The 13,400-nt window shown below is 44.5% G+C and overlaps 1 protein-coding gene across 5 annotated transcripts in view; it reads right to left on the reverse strand.

The window, feature by feature from the left end:
* FAT1 (FAT atypical cadherin 1) overlaps nt 1–7,332 on the reverse strand; it is a 112,776-nt gene extending 105,444 nt beyond the window's left edge. Inside the window, exon 1 of one of the 5 annotated variants that reach the window (XM_054202891.1) lies at nt 6,884–7,332. The gene's annotated coding sequence lies outside the window, so the exon portion shown is untranslated. Of the gene's footprint in view, nt 1–4,730; nt 5,225–5,307; nt 5,409–5,744; nt 5,923–6,057; nt 6,132–6,883 lie in introns of those variants that run through there. The other 4 variants (XM_054202894.1, XM_054202893.1, XM_054202892.1 and 1 more) reach the window with 4 other exon arrangements.
* Nucleotides 7,333–13,400: the final 6,068 nt, after the last annotated feature.

Consider the following 13,400-nt stretch of genomic DNA (forward strand, 5'->3'; position numbering starts at 1 on the left):
ACAGAAACCTCAGGAACAAGACCTTTGGGACTACCCTCTTATTCCGGGTTTACATCAACAGTCTTTACTTCCCAAAGTCTCACAGGATAACAAATCAAAGCTTCAGAATGCTTCCTCAACAAGCCCAAGCTTTCAACAAAACCCTGGGGGAAAAATTTCTTTCCACCTAGCAGAAAGCAATCTAGCTGTGACTTGACTGCTTTGATTAAGTAGTACACACTCTTTTCCTTCACCTTTCCCTATTTATCCTAAATATTTTCCCCTTACCTCTCCTTTAGCATCTTCTTCCCTGGCCAGTTTGTTATACAACTCATACTAACTCCTAATCACAGCAATTCCGCACTGTACTCTTCTTTCATTCTTCCTGACCTTCTCTCCCACATTTTAGCCCTGGTTTGCCCCTACTCTGTCTTTGGCTGTCAGCCCCTACTCCTCAGTGCCTATCCTCACACTAGTTCTGTTCGTCTCAGCTCAAAAAGTATCCCATTATCTTGCCTCCTTCCTCCACTCACATTTTGTCCTACAGCTATTTCTCCCCTAATTCCTACCAGCTCAGGTAGGTACATGAAAGATCGCATTGGCTGAAATTCCATGGACTGCCTCTGCCCACTAGAAAGCATTAGAGCAAAGTAATCTACTTGTGTCAACAGTTCACTCCAAAACCTCAGAAGAAGGTAATTCAGCCACAGCCATTAGTAAGTCAATGATTTTGAGAAGAGAATTTCAGACTCAGGTTCATAAAAACTATAAGAAATATTAGAGGGGAATAATGCAAACTTAGCTAGCACCCTTTTGGAAGGGAAAAAAAAAAAAAAAAAGAGCACGTCTGTCTTCCAAATCTAGCAATTAAGTTACATGATTAAAGCTATAACCATAGCAAACAATAAAAAGTGACTGAGCAAACAATAAGAAGTGTACGAGCTTTTAAAAGTAAGTCACTAGCTGGAACCACTACTAACAAGGTCTTAAAGCTGGATGAAGGAAAAGTTGGGAGGGCAAATGAGTGGTTGGAACAGCCACCATTTCAGTGAGTTAACAATATTATTCCTCCCCTATCTACTCTTTTTCCCAAGCTGTGATTTCTCCTGGGAATAAGCAGACACTTGGGTCTCCAGGGCTTCATCCCCCTAACATACTGCCAAGTAAACAATTTAATCCCTCCCCCAAAAGAACAACAAAAAAACCCCAAACAAAACAACCAAAACCCTGAAATAAATAACTGATATCAATACATCCAAAACTCTGAGCAAATTAAGACACCATTAGACTGTCCTAAAAAACATGTTTAGGAATTGATACATCATTTTTAAGCAATCAACAGAAACGGGTTCTTTTATTCCATCTTGCTGGAATTTTGGAAGCAGTCTACTGTCAAAAACTGCTTGATGATCAGTTCCTATGATGATCTGGTCAGATCTTCCCCTCTTTTCTTCCTCAGTTACACTAGGATTTTATTTTTCTTTTTTTAAATTCATGCTGAAGCCCAAAACCCAGCTTGACCTCTGATGCTATGGCATCTTGTAACTCACTGTCCATGCTTACGTTTGGCAACAAGCTGTCTGAATTGGTATATTTATTAGGTAAAACACTGTACCTGCCTGTATCTTTTATCATTTGCTCCTCACATCTCAGGCGCATTAGACCCAACGCGCACCACACTGATGCATTAGACTGCATTAGGCTATCCAAACTCCTCATTAAAATTCAAAGTCACATACGTGTGTTTTACTATTACCATAAATATTTTTCTATGCCATAATACCTTAAGCACTTTTTGCTGCTTTTCTGTAATAACTTCTGGTGAATACTGCTCAGAACTGGCAACAGGCAGTCTGTTACACATGATGACACAACTATCAGTAAAAGAATCCATTTCTTAGCAGCAACTTCTAAGGCTTGCTGAGTCAGCACCTAGAGCTTAGGAAGATCTCTCAGCTGAACAGTTAACCACCTTAGATAAAAACAAGTTAGTAATTTCTGTTACGTGACACTTTTTCCATCTTGTCATAATTTACAGAGCTACTGGAAACTAAAAAATGTTGATCCAGGATTATCCAAAAAATCAACAGAATATAATCTTGATAAATATCTAAGGTATTAAACAATGCCAGTTGTAAAGACAGTTAACTACTAAGGGAAAGTATTAAAGTGTTAAGATGAAGTGATAATGTGTTAGATATAAACTCGGATGGCTCATTACAGTGAGCCAGAATGACTGAATTTCAGAAACATTTTAGCCAAAGGCTACGCTTTGAACTCCTAAATTTTTTATTATTTTTGGAATATGACCAGTTTAGGATTTTCTGCATCCATTTTCAACACATAAGGCAACCGTTTGCTTAACAAAACATCATAGCCCTTGGTTTATAAGAAGCACGCACCGTATTTATTCTGAAAAGCTACTTTCAAACAAACTTTGATTTCCTATTTGGAAATTATTATTTGGATAATTTTTATTTATAAGCACATCCAGGTCATTTTTATTTATATGCATACTCAGCACCGAGATACATAAGTCAGTTTTAGTACTTAGTTACAATGTTAACAAAATTATTAATGCATCAACACTGTTAACATAATTTGTATATGGGAAAAAATACTAACACAACTTAGAAATATGAACTATCTTCACGATAAAGGTATAACAACAAGCAAAACTTTGGGGCTAGCAGACCTCAAAGTGATAACTTACAAATGAAGATGATTTGGATAAGATAGCAGTCATATAAAAGACTGTTTCTCTTGGCAGTATGTTTACATTATACAGACTTCAAAGTTTATAGTTTGAGACTTGAAAGTTTTAAGCATGAAAATACAGAATTTAATAAATGGCAATCTCAACACCAAGGAAGCCAACAAAAAAAACCCAAACAAACAAAAAAAAAAAACCACACAGAAAAACCAGGCAAACCAAGCTTATCTTCTAAATAATGTACTGATGGTGACCACACATTGAGAGATTTACTCCCACAGTAATCAAATAAAAGTCACAGGTAGAAAAAGAATCTAAATCAGGCCACACAGCCTGAGTCATGATGAGTCTTAGTCCCATTGCTATCCCTTTTCTACATGCAAGATCTACCAGTTAAGTCCAGAAGGACCTACTGTAAGACTAATCTACACATTTACATCAGCAGAAGGAGAATCTGTGAGGATGGCCTGTTACACTGCTCTAGGGACACATCAAAGAGCATTTTGGGGACTAAAAGAGGTTCTTTAGTGCTGTTTCTACAATGCTTGTCTACTGAAATCTTTCACTAACTTTTAGCAAATGTAGCGGGGGTTTCCCTCCATATGTGCACCAGCTTCTTTGATTCGCAAAGTTAAGTTATGTCCCCACCAATCAAAACATCACCTATACTTTAAAGGTCAGTTTTGATCAGCACACATTAACTGATGCCATTGACAAAAATGCACTGTGAAAAGTTATTACAGCAGTAACTAAACAGTCACGACAGGGTTCCTATTGTAGAAGTCTACGACAGATCGTGTGGCTTTGTGGGCTGTACTAACTGTTGTTACACCTACTCTTTCAATTGCTTAAAAGTAATTATTTATGTAGTCTGGAAAAAAAAAATAAAATCAGCTTTAGCTCTTTCAACATCCTTCACTTTCCAATCAAAAAGCTTAACAGCGTCTTTTGCTCTTCTGGGAGGGAGGGTGCCCGTCTATTTTGGTATTCAGAAAATTAACACACGATGAAAGCATATGGTAGCGTTACTTTAGTAAAGCTGGTAAATTATTCAAAAAATGTACATCGTTGCAGAGATTAACATAACAGTTTAAACTTGTGACTAAAGTCCAGTAAATTTGATGCTTGTATTCTCCACATTATGAGTTAATCCCATGAGATAATTTTGATTTATGCTTTCAAGATCTTTGCTGTTGAAAGGAAAATGCAGCAGCTTTATTCAAACCGCATGCTAAAAATTGAAACAGCCAGAGTGAAACAAAGTTTCACACAGAGAATTTTCACTATTTATCTGTAGGGCAGGTACTTACTATAGTGTATCTAATAGTAAACTCACCAGTTGTGCAAGGAAAAGCAGACCTCCAATCTCTGTGAATGAAAGAGTTTGATTGAAATTTAACATGGCACCTTAAAGTTTGTAATGACAAAAAGTTTTACTGAGCTTGAACTCAGTTTTAAACTTAAAAAAAAGTTAAAATAATAGATGTAAAACTTTAAGGGTTTAAAGGGACTTTAGTTTGCTTACTTGCACTGGTAACTTAGCCACATAAAGTTCTTTCACATGCTAAGTTATAAAAAACAGGACACTATCCTAATACTGGGACGACTACTAAAGTTCACCTTCCACTCTCCTAAAAGTGAGATTTTTAGGATTTCCCAGAGAACAACAACAACAACAAAAAACTTAAAAATGAAATAGCTTTCAGCGTTAAAATAAGGTATTTTACTCACTAAATAGCTGAATATTTCCACATAGTTATACAAGTCAATAGGAAATACACGTCTATTGCACAGCATTCTTTTCTTTTACAGGAAGACAGCAGAGATGGGAAAAGAATACAGGTAATATTTCCCATGCAGCTGCCTAGGAACAACTTGCAGGCAAGTAGTTTTAAACCGTAGGAAAACCTGCTGTTAGAAGGTTTTAATTTGTTAATGCGTTTGCAAAAAAAAAAGTTTATGGAGGGATGGGGGGGGGAGTAGTATCAGCGGTAAGGCACACCATCACTTACTGACACCAAGAGATTAAAAAGCGCACCTTCCGAACAAAGCTTTGGTTTGTTTCCACTGCCGTAAAGAAGGAAGGAAAAAAGCCGCAGCAGCCGGGCTGATGCGCTCGGCCGGGCTCTCCCGGAGACCCGCGTCCTTGCCGGCTCTTTTCGGAGGAATCCGGACGGGAACGCAAGGAGGGACGCGGCAAACAAAGGAAGAAAGTCACCCCGAGGTACTTTGCCGGCCGCCAATCGCCCCTGCCGGCTTCCCGGGGAATTAAGTTTGCCGCGGCCCATCCCACGAAGACACCTTGCCTCCGGGGCGAAATATCACCGCCACCCCCTTTTCTCCCGGACGGAACTTGGGAGCAACCTGCCGGCTGAGCTCCGGCCGCCTCTCAGGGGAGCCGGGGAAGGGGTCGGAGGGGAAGAACCAGGGCCCGCCGCAGCCGGCGGCCACCCCGGCCCGCGGCGGAGGGGTCCGGCTCCGCTCCGCAGCCCCTTCCCACCGGCCCCAGCAACACGAGGCGGCCTCTCCTCAGCGCCCCAACTTCCCAAAGCGGGGGCCGGGGGCGCCCCCACCGACACCGAAACTTCTCCCAACTCGCCGCCCCGCTACCTCACCTCTCGCTGCCGGCGGGGCCGGGGCCAGCCCCGCTCGCCGCCCGCCGCGCCGCTCCCCCTTCTCCTCACGGGCCGCCACCGCGCCTCGCCGCTGCCCCTCCGCCCCCTCAGGGCCGCCGCGCAACCCCCACTCCTCCCCCCCCACCCCCCAAGCCGTATTCCTCCGCGGCGCTGGACGGCCGCCCCTCCGGAACTCGTTTCTGCGGCTCTCCGCGGGCGCGGTAGAGGGAGCGGCGGCCTCCGCGCCCCGACCCGCCTCCCTGCGGCACAAGCTGTTCCTCCCCGGTGGCCCAGGGCTCGCTGGGAGCGGGGTCGGGTCCGACCGCCGCAGCGCTCGCCACGCTCCAGCCCGGCCGGGGGGGATGTCGGTGGCGGGAGGGCGACGTCCTCCCTCCGAGAGTCTGCTCGGAAACTTCCCAAAGCGGGGAATATCTTACGGGGGATGGCGAGGGAGGCCGTCAGACCGCGGGGGAACCGGCGGTCCGCGGATGGCGGGGCTCTGCCGTCCGAGCAGCGGCGGGGACACGGGGCGAGCCCCGCGGTCGCCACTGGCGCCTCCCGGGCTCGGTGGAGCTGGGCGAGCCGGCGCTTAACGGCCGTGCCGGAGGGAGGTCCCTTCCTCAGCAGAAGCCAAAACCGACTGGAGGCTACCGCGGCTCCCGGCCGCTGTTTTAAGGAGCGGAGCCAGGGCACGGTGCCGGGGAAAGCAGCGGGGGCCGGGGAGAAGCGGGGGAGGGGTGTACGGGCTACCTCGGTAAAGGTAGGGGCTACCTCGGGAGGCGCCCCGCCGGAGTCGCGCTGGAGGGATGGATGCCGTATCAGCCAGCCCAACGTTGAAGATTAAATACTCCAAAAGAGCCCTGGGAGGGTTCCCCGCCTCATTAATAAGTCATCGCTCCTAATCACGATCAAATGTTTTGCCGGGGGAAGCCCGGCCCAGCGGGCTCACGGCGAAGCCGGGCTACGGGCGGGAGAAGCCGGCGGGGGCACATTAGCCCCGTCACGTCTTTTATTAGCCACATAAATACGTAAAGCCGGGGGAGGAGGGGGGGCTTCTGTAACCGAAGCCCGGTGCTGCAGATCAGAAGAAGTCCGACCCCTGCAGAAAGAGACGGCTTTCGGGTTCATCACTCCCCCCGGGGCTAGTCCGGGCACCGGCCCCGGTAGCGGCGGGGCCGCAGTTCGGCGGCGGGCGGGCAGGGGGCGCCGCGCCACAGCGGACGGGCGAGCGCGGCGGGCACGGCGGCGACCAGGCTGGGCCAGCGGAGCGGGGCAGAGCCGGTAGTCCGCGGCGCCGAGCCCGGCTCCGGCTGCGGAGGTGGGGAGAGTAGGGGTCGGGAAACCGGGTCTCTCCATGGAGCCGGGGGTGCCCTCAGCCCCAGGTAGGCATAGCTTCGGATAAAGTCGATGTGCATGGGTATGTATTGATATATACAGAAACATACATATACTACACAGTTATAAACTACGGGCTGAAGCGAAAACCTGAGTATTTCCACTAACGCACCAAAAATCCCACGGGAATCACCTCTTTAAGCACCCCGCTGATAATAAACTCATTAAACAAAGAACTCACCAGACCAGCTGGACTCGGCGCTCTTCTCCCAAAGTCCGTTTCCAGCTCAGTTCATCTCCGTTCCACCGGTTGTTTTTCCTCCTTTCCAGAAGAACCCAGGGATGCCCCGGTGGCCGCGCACCTCTAGAGCTCGACCTCCGCCGCGGCCCCGGCGCTCAGCGCGGCTCCGGCGCGCAGCGAGCGCGGAGCCCGTCCCCATCGCCACAGCGCGGCATGTCGGCTCCCACCCATCCGCCGCTTCCCACTGGAACGAGGGTGGGAAGGAAAAATAGAGGGGGAGACGAAAAATAATAAAAAAAAAAAAAAGAAAAAAAAAGGGGAAAAAAAAGGAAAAAGGAAAAAAAAGAAGAAAAGGAGAAAAAAAAATAAAAGAAGACGAAAGGGAGAAATCCAACTTTCTTAAGACATGTCCAGGCAAAGAACGGGCAGAGTTGAGGAGTTGCAGCCGCGGAGAGAGTGAGTGGGGAAGCTGCGCCGGATCGCGATTCCCTCCCTCCTTCCCTCCTTCCCCCCGCCTCCCTCCCTCCCTCCTTTCCTCCCTCCCTCTCTCTCCCTCTGCCTTCTTTCGCACTCCGTCCGTCCCTCCTCGGGCCCCGCTCCCGGCAGCTCCCCCCTCCCTCCCCTCATCGCTGCGGCGGTGGCGGCGGCGGCGGCAGCAGCAGCGCGCACCGCTCCGCGCCGCCGCGGATCCGCGCGGGGCCGCTGCCGCGCACCTGGGGCGGCCCGCAGGTGCGGAGAGGCGGACTGAACCATCCCCCCCCCGCCGCCGCCCGCCACCCTGGACCCCGCCGGGACTCGGCGCCCGTGAGGGGGTCCGCCGGCCCAGCGCCGCTCGGCTCGGCGGGACGCGGCTTCCCCCCGCTGCTCCGGCTCGGCGTCTGGAACCACCGGGGGACTGCGGGGGGGCTGAGCTGAGCTGAGCTCTCTTCTCTTCTCTTCTCTTCTCTTCTCTTCTCTTCTCTTCTCTTCTCTTCTCTTCTCTTCTCTTCTCTTCTCTTCTCTTCTCTTCTCCTTTTTTCCCTTTTCCTTCTTTTTTCTTTCCATTTTTCCCCTTTTTCTTTTTTCCTCTTTCCTCTTTTTTCTTTTTTCCTCTTTCCTCTTTCCTCTTTTTTCTTTCCTCTTTTTTCTTTTTTCCTCTTTATTTCTTTTTTCCTCTTTCTTTTTTCCTCTTTTTTCCTCTTTCTTTTTTCCTCTTTTTTCCTCTTTCTTTTTTCCTCTTTTTTCCTCTTTCTTTTTTCCTCTTTTTTCTTTTTTCCTCTTTCCTCTTTTTTCTTTCCTCTTTTTTCCTCTTTCCTCTTTTTTCTTTCCTCTTTTTTCCTCTTTCCTCTTTTTTCTTTCCTCTTTTTTCCTCTTTCCTCTTTCTTCTTTCCTCTTTTTTTTGTTTTTCTTTTTTTCTCTTTTCCTGTCTCTTTTTCTCTTCTGCTTTTTTCTTTTTTGTGTGTGGTTTGTTTTGAGTTTTTTCTTTTTTTTTTTTAGTTTTTCTGCTTCATCATCTTTTTTCTCTTTCTCTCCTTATTTTTCTTCTTTCTTCCTTGCTTTTTTCTTTTTTTCAGAGGAGCTGTATTTTTCAAGGCATACCAAAAGGTTTCCACCCCCCCCCCAAAAAAAAAAAAAGCAAAACGGCAGCTCTTCAAAAATAATAAAGCATAACCAAGCAAGGCATATTTATACTGTGGTTCTCCCTCATTCAAAGTAACCTCCAAACAATTACTTTTCCTTGACGAACTCCAGGAGAGGTGGCACTGCTAAGTGGCAGGGATCAGATGAAAGCAAGGGCCTCAGTGGTTCCTGAATGCTGGGGTTTATAAAATTTGGGGGAAAATATAGAAACTGCTTTAAAAGTTATTTACTTGAGAGAGATAGTGTAACACTACATTTGTAAAGCAGTCTGACATTCTCAGAAGGTAAAATATTCTTTTATGACACCATTTATCCCTAAGAACCTTAAAGTTGTGGCCTTCCTCCAAAAGTCAAATTGACTTCTGAAGACATTGGATCATTATTTCCTATAAGATACACCACTAAAATCTATCCGCCAAGTGAGCGTGCAGTACATTCTGTGTTAGGAAGAGCAGATACAAACTGCAGTATATAAATACTAAGTGCATTTCCAAATACTGCATACAAGCCAAATCCGCCTGGGAATGATCACTTTGAATGAACCTGTCTGGAAAGTTTAATGTCAAAATTCTCTGGCCTTGTAGATTTCCACAACAGACACAGCTGATTGATTTACTTAGCATCTCAGAGTCACTTTTTGAAGGCCCTAAATGGAATTATACCAAGTCCTTATCCAAGTGACACACACCGGGGCCAAATGATCTTTCCTTCTGTAAAAACTGCTTCAAAGTGATCTTCATAAAGTAAACTGCATTGAAAACAGCATTCCAGAGAAGAGCTAAAAGGGGAACACTTTAGAGGCGTTATAGTAAAGGGCTAGAAACAAATGCAAACCATACTTCTACTCAGTATATTTGCAAATATGTTATAATTTTGGAGTATAAAATTTGCTGTCTTTCAGACTCATGGCCATATTGTGGTTGATTGTGTTAAGTGAAAGGCCAGAGCAGCAGACTGTTTAAATATTTGTCTAAACTTTAATTCTCAGTGCCTGGGGAAGCGCGGTGGTGGTTAATTGCACTAACCTCCTATAAGAGGGACAGGAGCATCTCTCAAAAGTAGCTGGTAAAGATAAAAATCCTCAGGGGTTTCTGGTTCGGATTTTCTGCTATACACATGCTATGCTGACAGTAAGTACTTTAGATGAAGAATAAAGGGATACGCCGTCACTCTCCAACGGTGGGTAATGGTGCTTAGCGCTTCAGATAAAGTGTTGGAGCCAAGATGTCCAGGCAAGTGTATTCATAAGTCGTCTTGATATGTATAATTTTACCTTCTAAACCAGGTTTCTAACATCATGAATAATATTGACAAAGTCATTCTGATAGTTACTGAATATTCCAATTTTTATTTAATGTTTTCTCTGCCCTTTGATTTTTGGTCTCTGAAACAGTGTCAATAAAGCTGTTATAATCATTGCTGACTGTCACATTTAAAGATTAATCTTCCCAGGGTATCTTTTTGATATGTTATCCTAAAGAAAATTAATATATTCTGTTACATACTGCTAACCTATAGGAAAGGTACAAAAGAGAATACTTGAAATCGTGCTTCAGTGCCTAGGGCACCACGCACTTCTCTCAAAATCTTCCAGTCTTATAACCATTGTAGCAAAGTATGTTTGATGCCCCCTGTCATCTATTAACATAACCTTGTCCTTATGAAAGTACCTAAGCTGAAACAAGTTTTAGCTCAGCCGTCAATAAAAAAAAATAGCTCTCTGGATTAGACAGCTTTCTTTTAAGAGAAACATTGACCCTTCAACTTTGGAATTATTTCCCAAAACCTGAAATAGAAATATAGTATCGGACTATCAGCAAGCAATTATGTAGAGAATTCTTGTCATAAAATAGGGCAATCAGAAATTATATTCCCAGATAATGATCATCATCATCATCATCATCATTGCCCTGTAAGGCATTGTGGCTCTAACACTCTTCTCACTAATCTACCTCAAAACTTAACCTCATAGATCCCAACTCCTTTTTGCTATATATTTAACAAACAGGAGCGGATACATCAACTGGGGAAGTCAATAGATCGGAAGTAAATACGGGTCAAGTGTCCTCCAGAGAAATTTTCCAGCTAGCAGCCCCAGGTGTGCACATGGGGAATGATATCTCAAGTACTTTGGGCTGATCTCTAGGCTCCCATTTTTTTGGAAAAGAGAAGAGAGTTTCAAATTGTAGGGACTTCAGCTGCATAAAGCTTTCAAGATCGAAATCGGCACTTTGATTTGCACCGGCTCAGAGATGGCGAAGGCGAGGATAATTATGGCTTGGTCTCTATGGCGGTGAAACAGTTGCAATTGCTACATCAAGTGCAGTTTCAAAAAAAGCACTTTTGAACACAATAGCAGCCTGTGACTCGGGGGCAATCAAGGGCCCATAAACATTGAGCCTCTGTGGCAGAGGGCAAATACATCTTCTCAGTAATGGGGTCAGGCGCAGTTTCAAGCAAGTTCTCCGTCAGCTAAATATGAACTGATCTGACATTGGTTTCGCGGTAAGAATAAAATTCTCTACAGTACAAAGAGGTAGCACAAAACCTGAACCCTCTCTGAATGGTGTTTACAGAGAGAGGAGGAGGGTGATTAGTAGAACCTCTGCTCTGGCCACCCTCCTTTTCTTCATCTGGCCCCAATGTTTTAGGAAGACCTCCCCAGCATCTCAATTAGTTGTAGCCTTTGGAAAGCAAAACAAAACAAAACAGCTCCCCAAAACTTGGTAATCGTCCTCTCCCTGGCCTGCAGTCAAGGATGTACACTCCTTTCCCACTCTGTTTTATTTCCTCTCTTATAAATGCAGACCTAGGGAATAAAAAACAATTCTGCCTTTCTGGCTGCTCTTGCCTACTCTTGGCAAACTTGGGTTGAACCACAACTGTCCACTTTCCCACTATCCCTTCCTTTTTTAGAGGGGGAAAAGGAGGAAATTTGTATGAGATACACATTTGAGAGGGTGCTGGCATTTTTCTGCCTAAATCAAACTTTTGCAACCCCCCCGAAAATCTTTAGGATTGCCTTTGCATGCGTCTCTTCATCTGACAGAATTTGAGCAAGAACATTTAACTTTTCATAGTTTAATTATTTTTATTGACTTTCTTTTACCCTAGAGAATTCTTACTGCGTAAAATATCACTGACTATTTGATTAGGTACCCTTTCGCAGTGCTTTTCAAGACTTTCAAGGCAGCAATGTTAAAATAATAGTCATATATCAGCGTCGGTATAATGAAATGCTAAACAACCTCAGCTACTTGACAAGCCATTGTGTGCCCTGTGAACCTAAGGAGGAGTTTACTGAGGCGACTCATTAGACTTACGAGCTACAGCTATTTGTGGATACGTGTTAAATACGAACACACAATAGTAAAGAAAACCTGGGGCAATTCCATGGGGGGAGGGGAAGAAAAAAAGACTTAAAAGATTATTTTATGTTTCTAGGTACAACGAGTTCTTCAGGTATTAATGAGGGGAGGACAGTCAAATATTTAAATCGTTATTTTCTGAGCCTTTAAACTGGCAGAGACAGCTGATCTGGAAAAGAGTGATTTTTTTTTTTTTTTTTTTTTCCCAAGCAGCAAGAATGAGAAATACATCCTCTAAACAAGACTGAGCTAGGCAGCCTCATGTTTACAATATGTTGATATTACAGATTACCTGTGTGTATGCCAACTTTTGAGAAGCATTTTCGCTTCACTTTGGAAACGAGACACTTTTCCACATCACACTTTTCTTCACCAATCTATCTCAGGCTGAGGGCTAGTCAAACAGATTACTTTAAGTACACATAATGAATAATTAGCAAATATCACATAGGGAAAATTTGCTTTTATGACCTTCATCCTACTCTATGCCACAGTGGCAAACTGGAACGGAACCAGCTGCACAGATATGGACAGTGCTGGTATTTTGATTAAAGGTTTGGATTGAAATTTAGGCTAATGGTTTGTGCTAGTGGACTCCAAATAAAAGTGAAACATCTCACTTATCTTCATTATTCCCTAGAGTGCAATGATGATGCTATGGAGACCTGCGGGATTTTTATCTTGCCTGGCTAGCAAGGTAGGATAAATCTGCTCCTCCATTAGGTGCTGTCGTCTCCCCACTGAGTGGTGCTTGGACTGCACTGTCGAGTTCAGATCCACTGAGCTCGAGGCAGAGTGGCATCGGTTCACAGTCTCATGCCGATAACACGAGGAACTCTTGAATTTAGACTTAAATAATTAAAGGACAATTAAAGTATTGAAAAAGATCAGGAAAGGGTTAGGCTATAATGGTGATTAAACTTTATTTATTTATTTATTTAAGCTGTGTAGGCTGGTATTTTGGTTTTGTGAAGCACAGGTTTAACACTGGAGTTAGGAACAGGGTTTCTGGGCTCACCAGTCCAGAGTGACTTTGTCACTCTGTAGGACAAAAAGAGGTGAAAGAAAGAAATCTGCTTTCTACTGGGTCTTAAACCTTCTGTTTTCTTGATCTGGTTCTTCAGCCGTAAATTTAGCAATTTAAAGCTTAGGGCTTTCAAAACAAAAAAAGTTGGAGTCCAGATGATGATATATCATAGTGCTAAAAAATGGTGGTAAATTGGGAACTAAACTTCCTTGTTTTTGAGTCGTTGGAATTAGTTGTCCAGGTTACGTTAATCCCGGAGCTGGTGTGAGTTCACAAAATTAGTTTTTAAGAGCTCAAGTGACATCAGTATTACGTAGAGATGAACGAAGTAAAAGAAGGGTTGGTGTTACACTGTTATATACTGGTTTGCAGTAAGGCACTGGTTATTCCGGTTCTAAATTGGTCTTAAAGCCAGAACCAGGGTTTGAAGAACTGTAATGAAAAGTAGAGAGCCCCAGCGTCTGTGGTACTCATAAACATCAGGAATAAGGTTGGTCTCTGC

This window comes from Rissa tridactyla, chromosome 5, assembly GCF_028500815.1.
Source record: "Rissa tridactyla isolate bRisTri1 chromosome 5, bRisTri1.patW.cur.20221130, whole genome shotgun sequence".
Lineage (NCBI taxonomy): Eukaryota > Metazoa > Chordata > Aves > Charadriiformes > Laridae > Rissa > Rissa tridactyla.